The following is an 11,236-nucleotide window of genomic DNA, read 5'->3' as shown; positions in this document are numbered from 1 at the left end:
TCAAGCGGTTAGTCCTTTGAAATCTTTTGTTTATGGGAAAGGGAAGAATCAAAAGAATTCTCAGACTGTGTCGTTTTGAATTCTTTGACAAGGGAGAAGGGAGACACAAAAGAATTCAGGCGGTTAGTCCTTCGTTCTTTTGGAAAAGGGAGAAGAGAGACACAAAAAGAATTCAGGCGGTTAGTCCTTGGCGAATTCTTTTTGGCAAAGGGAGAAGGGAATGAAAAAGATGAATAGCAGAAGTTTTGTTATCAAGGTTTGGAAAACCAGAAAACTTAAGAAAGCTTTTGCAAAGGAAGAAGAAAAAGAAATTCAAGAGGATGTTCAAAGAGATTCAAAGGATGTAAAAGATTGTAATCGATTGTCTTTAAAATGCAAGTTAAGAACTTGCTTTTATAGACTCTTCATGTCTGGTCAAGAAAACCATTAGGAGAGTTATAACCTTTAGAAAAACTTGAAAACTATTGGAAGAGTTACATCTTTTGATTTTTATTCAAAACTTATCACTGGTAATTGATTACACAAAACATTCTTGTGAAAGGATGTGACTCTTCACATTTGAATTTGAATTCCAACGTTCAAACACACTGGTAATCGATTACCAAATCATTGTAATCGATTACACCATTTTGAAATCAATTGGAATGTTGTAAATTCAGTTGAAAGCTTTTTGAAAACTCTCTTTGCTACTGGTAATCGATTACCAGAGAGTAAAAACTCTTTGGTAAAAGGTTTTGTGAAAAATTCATGTGCTACTCAATGTTTTGAAAAACTTTTCAGTACTTATCTTGATTGAGTCTTTTCTTGATTCTTGAATCTTGAGTCTTGAATCTCGTTCTTGATTATTCTTGATTCTTGATTCTTGAAAACTTGAAACTTGAAACTTCTCTTGAATCCTTCTCTTGATTCTTGAATTGTTCTTGACTCAATCTTGAAATCATTCTCATGGGCTTTTTGTCATCATCTTTGTTATCATCAAAACACCTTGAATCAATCTTGATTCATCATCATGAAGCAATGAATCTTGCTTCTACACCTATAGCTAATGGGACAGGTGTTTCATGTCTTCTTATATCTTCTTCAGCAAATGACCCTAAAAATAAACATAATTGCATAGCATTGACATAATTTGGTTAAAGAGTTGTATAACATTCAAAAGGAATCTTAATTTTTACATAATTTTTGGGCAATCGAAGCAGCATCAACAACACGACTATCATCAGAAAAAAGAGGTGAAAGCTCCATCAGGTCGCCTAGGTTGCTATTGAATTCCATTAAGTATTGTAGAAATTAACAATGATAGGTAAATTTCCTAACACAAATGATGGTAAATTTTTTCAAAAAAAAGGAACAAACTGGTATTACTTTTATCAACTCAATTCTTTGATTGGAAGTTTTTCGTTGAGCATCTGCACTTTGAAAAAATATAACAGAATTAAAAATTAGAAAAACGATTATATTTCAAAGGCAAAGGAGTAACCGACCAACCTATAAAACATAATAATACAAAAAAATGTAAGATCAAAATCCATCCATCAAACATAGTCGACTAATAGAAGAACTCTCTACCTGGAGATGATCACCTATCTTTGTTGTTGTCTGACCAACACTTGAAATTTGTGAATCCAACCTTGCAAAGTTGCCAGACAATCCATCTACGCCTTTCTTTAGCTGAAAAGGAAACAAAAACAAATAGCTTGTTCACTGCTAAGAAGGTTATTGCTCTTCATAATTTTTTCCACGTCATATCTTGTTATATCAAAGTTAATGACAACATTAACTCCTTCGAATTTAATAACAACAGTGTCATAGGCTTCAACGGCTTCCTCTTGGGTAAGAATTAGCTTCCCGTACCAACAATGGATTATTATCATTATTTTGGTCCAAAGCATGAGAATGAGAATGATATCAGAATCTTATAATTAAAAATATTGATTGAAGGTATGATTGTTTATCCTTATGAGCTAAAAACTTTGATAAAAGCTACCTTCAGGACTAACAATGTTCTATAATATTTAAAGTGGCTCTTGATCAGCCTTATATATGTGACTGAAAAAGAAAAGTTAAAATAAAAAATTGGCTTTTAAGTCATAGAGCTTGCACTAGGTCATTTCCTATTTTGAAACATGATACATGAAAAAATAATGGTGGCTAGCAAAGGAAATATTATATAAATGTGTGAATGTATGTGTATAAAGGTTTTGATGATGCCAAGGTGTAAGCAACATAAGATTACTTCAAGTCAAAATTCAAGATCAAGAAAACAAGATCAACAGAAAGATAAGACTTAGTTTATTTTTGTTAAAAGAATCTCTTATTGATTGAAAAGGTTTGGCCTTAAAACATAATTTTCAAAATAATCACAAAAGGTTTTAAAATATTTTATCATTTATGAAATAAGAATTTTCCACTGGTAATCGATTACCATAGACATATTACAATAAAAACTTTTCAAAAAGAAGTTTGAAATTTGAAATTTAAATACTGTAATTGATTACCACTTTCCTGTAATCGATTACCAATAACGAAACTTCAGAAATTCAAATTGAAAAGTCATGACCCTTCAATGTGTAACTGTGTAATCAATTACCAGTAAGATAATTTTTGAAATATATTCTGAAAAGTCACATCTCTTCATAAGTTTTTGAAAAGTTATCAAGGGCCTATAAATATGTGACTTATCTACGAAAATCTTTAGAGTTTTTAAGAACCTTATTGTCTTATTCTCTCAAGAAACAAATCATTGGCCAAGCACTTGCAAATCATTTGAGTATTCTTCTAAGATTTTCAACTTGTATTATCTTCTCTAAAAGAGAGAAAAACATTTGTACTTTCTGAAAAAGATTTGTTGTGATCAAGAGACTGTTTGTCTCTTAAACTGTGATAATCCTGAACACAAGGGAAAAGGATCCCTAGGTGGTTCAGAAGTTGTAAAAAAGTTTTACAGAGATAGTGAAAATCTCAAGTGAGTTGCTTAAGGACTGGACGTAGGCACGGGAAGTGATCGAACCTGTATAAATCAAGTTTGCAATTCTTTCTTCCCTTATCTCATTTACTTTATTGCAATTGATTATGTCTTGCACATTTAAATAACATCAATTAAATTGATGACTGCTACTTCTTCTATACTTTAAATCTATCATACATCATTTAAAAAGGGGATTAAAATTTGTTAGAGGGAAAATTTTGAAACTTAATTCACCTCCTCCCCCCTCTTATGTTATTGAGACCACTTGTCCAACAAGTGGTATCAAAGCTTGATTCTTGTATAAAGTTTAGAAACTTCAAGAATAATTATAGTCTTGTCAAACTTTCTATTTCCTGAAGGAAATTTCATTAATAGGTCTCCTATATTTAATGGTGTGGGTTATCATTACTAGAAAATCCATATGCAAATCTTCATAGAGGATATAGATTTAAACATCTAGGAAGCCATTGAAATCGGTCTTTACATCCCTACAATGGTAGTAGCAAATGCAACTATAGAAAAACCCGGGAAACAATGGGATGAAGAGGAAAGAAGAAGGGTACAATATAACTTAAAGGTCAAACTTATCTATTTCCTTTTATGAACTTCAAGATGCATTCAATGACTTACATAAAGAATCAGTCAAACTTGTCAAACTAGTTTCATTTTCTAAGAAAACTATTTCAAATTTAGAAAAAGAAATTTTGAAATTAAATGAAGAATTAGAAAATCTTAGAACTGAAGTCAAAACTTTAAAACCAATTGATACAAAACAATTTTCTACCATAAAATTGATACAAGATAGTAATGAAGCATCTAACTCATGTAAATGTTCTAACAAATTTAAAGAAGAAATCAAAGATCTGAAAAATTCTCTTGCCAAATTTACTATTGGCAAAAATAATTTAGACATTATACTAGGAAAGCAAAGATGTGTGTTTGATAAGGCTGGATTAGGATATAGACCTAACAAACAAACAAAATTGTACAAAAACTTATTTGCATCTACTAAAAAGAATAGTCTCCTTTCTTTACATATTTTTATTGTGGTAAGAAAGGACATAGTGCATCTACATGCTAAAAGAATCTCTTATTGATTGAAAAAGTTTGGCCTCAAAACATGATTTTCAAAATAATCACAAAGGGTTTTAAAATATTTTATCATTTCTGAAATAACAATTTTTTCACTGGTAATCGATTACAATGCCTAGTAACCGATTACCAGAGATAGATTACAATAAAAACTATTCAAAAAGAAGTTTGAAATTTGAAATTTAAATATTGTAATTGATTGCCACTTTCCTGTAATCGATTACCAATAACAAAACTTCAGACATTCAAATTGAAAAGTCATGACCCCTCAATGTGTATTTGTGTAATCGATTACTAATAAGCTGTAATCGATTACCAGTAAGATAATTTTTTAAATATATTCTGAAAAGTCACATCTCTTCATAAGTTTTTGAAAAGTCATCAAAGGCCTATAAATATGTGACTTGTCTACGAAAATCTTTAGAGTTTTTAAGAACCTTATTATCTTATTCTCTCAAGAAACAAATCATTGGTCAAGCACTTGCAAATCATTTGAGTATTTTTCTAAGATCTTCAACTTGTATTATCTTCTCTAAAAGAGAGAAAAACATTTGTACTTTATGAAAAATATTTGTTGTGATCAAGGGACTGTTTGTCTCTTGAATTATGATAATCTTGAACACAAGGGAAATGGATCCCTAGGTGGTTCAGAAGTTGTAAAAGAGTTTTATAAAGATAGTGGAAATCTCAAGTGGGTTGCTTGAGGATTGAAGGGAGGCACGGAAAGTGGCTGAACCAGTATAAATCGAGTTTCAATTCTTTCTTTCCTTATCTCATTTACTTTATTGCAATTGATTTTGTCTTGCACATTTAAAGAACATCAATTAAATTGATTACTGTTACTTCTTCTGTACTTTAAATCTATCATATATCATTTAAAGAGGGGATTAAAATTTGTTAGTGGAAAAATTTTGAAACTTAATTCACCTCCTTCTTAAGTTATTGAGGTCACTTGTCCAACAAAATAAACAAATTAAGATGGTGGGTTTATTTTGAAGGATTGAATTATTGACAATGTAGGAATGGTGGGTTTAAATGAGTGAATGATATTCATGTTGATATTGGATAATATAAAAAGTTGAATATGCATTTGAGGAGGAATTGAAGGAGAAAGCAAGAGGAAGATATGAACCTGGCCTTGTCCTTGTTCCTAAATAGCCTTCTGGAAAATTTGTTCAATATCTACAGTTTCTATTAATTTGTCAATTGTTTGTACATAGTTATGTGATTAGAAGACAAACTTTTAAAAGACATATCCATCAGCTTTGCATCATCAATTGATGAATAATAGTTAAGAAAAGAAAGAATACCTCCTCATCAGCTCTTGTGCCCGTAACTGAAAATCATGAAAAACATAGAATAAAAACAAATTAACTCTGTTTGAATGAAAATCAATGGTATAAAATAGAATACAACCACTAATGAGTAAACAACTCAAACTTGTAAAAACATGTCTCTCAACCACCTCGTGATACTCTTGATGGATGTCCTTTTTCAGGGTCTGCAAAGATGTTCAAAAATGGACTTAGGTCTGGTGAGTTGAAAGAATAGAAGAATAAAAAATATATATATAAAAATGAGACTTCCGATTTCTTTTTTTAAATAACTAAAAAATTAATACAAGGTATAGATGAGATAGGTCCAATAAAACATTAAGCCAAAAATAATGATTCAGAAGGCCATCAATGAAATCCTAGTAGGAAAATCCCCAGGTTTACTCATTATGATTCAACATAGGTTGCATATTCATATAAGTGGAAAGCCATGAAATATGTGGAAAAATTATCATGTAATCACTAATTATATGTAAGATAAGTTAGACCACAAGCCCACCACAAAAAATTAACATGAATTTTATTGTAATAATATTTAAGGATTAAAGAAGCTCTGGTACAAAAGTCTCCTATTACAAACTTGGTTCATAATATAAAGAAGTTTCATTGACTTTTGGCATTTAGATTGAGATGACAACACCTTCCTTTACTCTTGATTTATCCTTTTTCAGCATTCCTTAATTAGTTTCCAAATATATATAATATATAATCATTTCCTATTTTGGTCATTTCCTATTTTGAAAATTGTTAATGAACAAATTATTATATAAATAAAGAGGTTGCCTACTTGTTCCTACAACTCAATAAGTTTCTTATCTTTGTCTTGAATATGTTCTTGCAGATCATGTATATGTTTTATATGCTAAGCTCGTTCAGCTTCTGAATGATCACGCTCCATTCTACAAAATGTTTTACCCTGTAAATGAACAAATATTTTCTTGAATATGATTGCTTATCCTTCTAAGCTAACAGCTTTCAACAAACTGCTTCGTTGTCTAATTTAGTAGTATGGAACTCTATCTTTCTCTTTTCATTTTCCTTTCAAGCTCATAAATCGTGTGCTCCCTTTCACAAAGTTTCTCATGCTTGTTGGGCCAAACATTTTGCAGCAACAACAAAATCAAATACAAAGTAAACAAAAATTTTGACTTTGGAGTGAACTCCAATTTCACTCAAACAAACACAAAACAAAAAATAAATTACCTGCACGGACTAAGACAAGAGTGGGATCGACGAAGAGAAGGAGAAGGAAGTGTAGAAGAGAGAGATGAATAAGAATTAAAATGAGGGATAGAAAATCAAGAAAAGGTGAAGCCCAAAATTAAAATTAAAATTTGAATTTGAATTTGAATTTTGAAAGAAGAGGCCTAGAAGAAAGCATAGAAGTGTTTGAACCTCAACATAAGACTTTTGTTTGCAAAGGAGAAGGAATGAAAAAATAACAAAAAATGGAGAAGCCAACACGTGTGTGTTTTGATGTTCTTTTTATTATAGAGATATAGATTCTATTATATTAATTGGGACTAAATTAAAGATACAACATGTCTAAACCTGAAAAAGAAATTAAAATTAAACACATTAGTTTTTATATAGCATCGAAATCTTAATTAAAATTAATTAAGAAATTAAAAATCTCTTATTTAAAAATAAACTAGGTTTAAAATTATTTTAATATAAATATTATTAAAAATTAAAATGATTTAATAAAAACGTTACAATGAAAATAAATTCTTAGATACTCTAATGCAGGAATCAAGATTTATAAATATATAAGAATGGAACATGTTCCTTCCTTCTAGTCTTCTTCCTTTTGTATTGCTATTTTCTAGTGAGTGGAAAAATCTAGACGCCAATGATATCTTTGGTGATCCGTATTATATTATATGATGTGGTTCGCCGCGAAAGCGTGCAAATCTGCCTTCAGCCATGTCTCGACAAATATAAAGTGTGGCTTTGCTTGAGCGGTTGGGCAAGTGTCTCTCCTCTTTGATATTCTACCTTTCGTTTTCATGCAAAGAAGCACAAGTCGTGTTGGTTTCTGCTAAATGACAGTAACACATTTTTTTAAAAGGAAAAAAGATCACTGTGCTTGTGCATTCTATTTTTGGGTGTATGAATGGACAAAAGAGAGATAAGGAGTTGGGTGTATGAATGGACAAAAGAGAGATAAGGAGAAAAAATAAAAAGAGAAAAAATTATTTTGATTCTTGAAAGTGTAAGACGATAATAAATTAATTCATGAGATGAAAATTAAGATTAAATTCTTAAATGTGTAAAAAATGTGATAAATTTAATCTATCGTTAAGTCTGATCTGTTAATTTAAATGTTTGTGTCTATGAGATATTTATGAATTTAATTGTCATTGAAAAGAATGTCATGTGTGTTGCTTATTCACAGAAACTAATTTGTCAGTTTTTAAAATTGTTATTTTTTTAATTTAATATTTGAACTTAACTGTTTATTGTCATTTTAGTTTTTGAATTTGATTATTTACTAACATTTTGATCTTTGAACTTAACTGCATATTATCATTTTGGTCCGTGATATACTTTTGAATTTTTAATGGGCACGATATACTACACTTGCTTCATCAAGAATGTATGTAAGAAAATGGTCCTAACACTTTCATTTATCTCCCTTATGTGATTCTCAAGGTTTTTTAATTATTTTTTTTGTGATTAATGTTATTCCATAAAATATACTAATTAATTAATTAATATAATTAATTGTTTTTTTGAATTGTTTTTAAATACAGCATGAGACTTAATTAAAAATTTGAAAGTGCTTTTAAGAACCAAAATGATAAAATATGGTTAAATCTAGAGACCAAAATGTTAGTAAGTGATTAAGTTGATAAACTAAAATGACAACAAATTGTTAATTTCAAAGAATAAATTTAAAAAATAATAATTTTAAAATTAACAAATTAGTTCATCAGTAATATGCTAACAAATTAGTCTCACCAAATAAGCACTATACGGTGGTGTTCTTCTCAATGACAATTGAGTCTAGATATATCACCTAGGTACAAACCCTTAAGTTAATGGATAAGACTCAATGGTATGATGAATCTGTTGTACTTTTTACACATTCGGATATTAAATTTTAATTTTTTATTTTTTAGGGATCAGTCTGCCAATATCTTACATTTTTAAAAATCAAAATAGGTATTTATCCAAAAGAAAAAAGAGAAAATAATAAATATATGATAGATGATGTGATGAAAAATAAAGAGAAAAGTAAGAAGAAAAATAAAATGAAAGTGGGATGAAAGAAAAAATAAATGTATGAAATCATGAATATAAGGAACTTATTTTAATGAAATTTATTAGCAATTATAAATTTTTTTAAGTCTTTTTCTTTTATCAACTTTACTTTGTTTTGCAGCTCCTTGCTTGTGAAAGTTGTGCATTTTCAACCCTACCTTTACAGGCTTTACTCTTCCTTACAGCTAAATCTATATGTTGGACTTTTTGTCCGTGATAATACATATATTAGTAATTCACAAGTTTACTTTTAAGAACTGTACAAGTGTACATAAACTTTTTTGTTTTCTGACTTTTTAAATTAAAATAAACTCAATTGATCAGTATTGTCCGTATTAAAAAATTATGATATTTGATAAATTATTAACTATTATATAAATAAAAAATCAATTAATAATGTTAAAATATCAGTAAAAGTTAAAATGATTTTTCTTTGTGAGAGTAATGTATAATTGTATCGAAATAAACCACGCTGCAATAATGTGTCGAAGGATAAGATATTTAAGTCGGGCTATTCCAAACCGTTGATGTGTTAACCATCTACATATTGTAGTAAATGAAATAAATATCAAGTATCTGCCAAGTGTATCTTGAATCCATCAAGTACTCGGAATCTAGAAAAGCGATCTGTGGAATTTACCAAATTGGCTGGTCAAATGAATGAAACTACAAAAATGGTAATACCACTGTACTACCTGCCAGGTGCAATACTGAAAATAATGAAAAAAACAAACAAAAGCAATAAATATAAACGCATTATTAAATATTATTAGAATTATGCTGTCAGAAAAAAAATTATTAGAATTATATAAAATAATTTATACAGTGCTCCGAAGATTAGGGAAATCTGACAAAGCCAATTTATTTGAAGTATAAGTCTTGTATATTAAAATATTATTTGCAAATTCCATATAATTACGCTAAAATAATTCATAAGAAAATATGAAGATTATTTGTAAATTTCATATAAAGATTAACTCAATGATGAGCAGGGCCCAAATAGAATTTTGAGAGAAAATTTTATTTTAAATTTATATATTAAGATTTCTTTGTGTGAAAATATGTGTGTTTTTTTTATCAAATTTATATGGTATTTTTCTGTTTTGTAAAAAAAAAAAATTGGTGGATCCGAAGTTTAAATTTCAGTTGTTTGATGTTTAGCTCAATCTTTTTTTGAATAAACACTAGACATGCAAATGCATAATCATTGTCGCAAAAATTTTACTTGACATTGGACGATCTAATATCGAATAATTCAGATATTTCTTAAGATTTTGATGAAAATAAAGACATAAATTTATACTAAATAATTTGTTACATGTAAGTCAACATATTTGATTATTGGAAACACACCAGGTGAGATTTATCCATTAGTGGATACCTTGTCTATTAAAAGCAAGTAGTACTTATTTAGTACATCTAAACATCGATTGAAATATGCACATTTATTTGAATTAACAATTTATGCCGATTTATATGATTTTGTTTAAAAGGAATAAATATGCAAATCAATCTTATACTTCCTTTTATAAGTCTAACAATCATATTGAGTTATGAATAACATATATGAAAAGTTCTGATTCTATCAGACAAAGACGCACAATATATGCTTATTGCAAGGAACAAACAAGATCAAGTTGCACAATGATCATATTATTCAATCCCGATATTCTCCACAATTATGAGTATGTCTCTATAAATACTACATAAAGAATTGAAGAGTAACGATAAATACTTATAAAAAACAAGAGTTGTGAATCAAGAAACAGAAGAAAAGAAAAACATTTGTAGAGAAATACATTAAGTTTAATTGAGTTTATTCTTTTTAATATACAAAATACTTATGAGAAATTAGAACTTCATTATAAATTCACTTTTCGAGTATTATAAAGAATCTCTTATTCTAAACCAAACTTTTGTTTGTGAAAGGTAGAAGTGATTTAGTGACAAAATAATATTTGAGTGTTCTTAAATTTAATGGAAGTCTAAGGGTTGTGCCAGTAATGATTTTGAGAATATTTGTAATTCAGAAATGATAATTTTTTTTTTTGTTGTAATCAAGTTTGATTAGTAAAACTCTTTACTTGTTGGTAAATGAGAACTAAACGTAGCTCAAGTTGAGTGAACCAATATAAATCGAAATATTTTTACTGTTCTTCATTAAATTATTTCAAAGTCCATTATTGATATATTCTACACACAAGATTTTCACTGAAAAATAAGATTTATACATCATTGGACGATAGTCCACCTGAATTTAAGAAAATTTATCTTAGTCATTGGATGAGAGTTTTTAATAAAATTGTTTATTAAATAAACATTTTCCTCTAAAAAAGACTTTTATATTTTGACTAACACACAATTCAACCCCCTTCTAGTATGATTTATTGCATCTCACTATCAAGGCTAACACCCCTTGAACCAACTAGCTTGCAAACACCCAAAATATATAAAAACCAGAAAAATAAGTGCAATAATCATGGGGGACATGAACCAAACCCATGATAGGAAATAATCTAAATCTATACTTTTAGACACTCCAAAATTGCATATACCTTATTGACACCCCTTGTCA

At 28.8% G+C, this 11,236-nt stretch overlaps 1 long non-coding RNA gene across 1 annotated transcript; it reads right to left on the bottom strand.

The window, feature by feature from the left end:
* Positions 1-928: 928 nt before the first annotated feature.
* On the bottom strand, positions 929-6,719 carry LOC114422902. Its single transcript, XR_003668761.1, has 5 exons — positions 6,598-6,719; positions 5,526-5,561; positions 5,371-5,396; positions 5,193-5,242; positions 929-1,671 (listed from the first exon to the last, which is right to left on the bottom strand). It is a non-coding gene; the product is annotated as an uncharacterized LOC114422902 (long non-coding RNA).
* Between the last annotated feature and the right edge of the window lie 4,517 nt (positions 6,720-11,236).

The sequence above is a fragment of the Glycine soja genome, chromosome 8, assembly GCF_004193775.1.
Source record: "Glycine soja cultivar W05 chromosome 8, ASM419377v2, whole genome shotgun sequence".
In the NCBI taxonomy this organism is placed as follows: domain Eukaryota; kingdom Viridiplantae; phylum Streptophyta; class Magnoliopsida; order Fabales; family Fabaceae; genus Glycine; species Glycine soja.
This window is presented reverse-complemented; position numbering and strand designations above follow the sequence as displayed.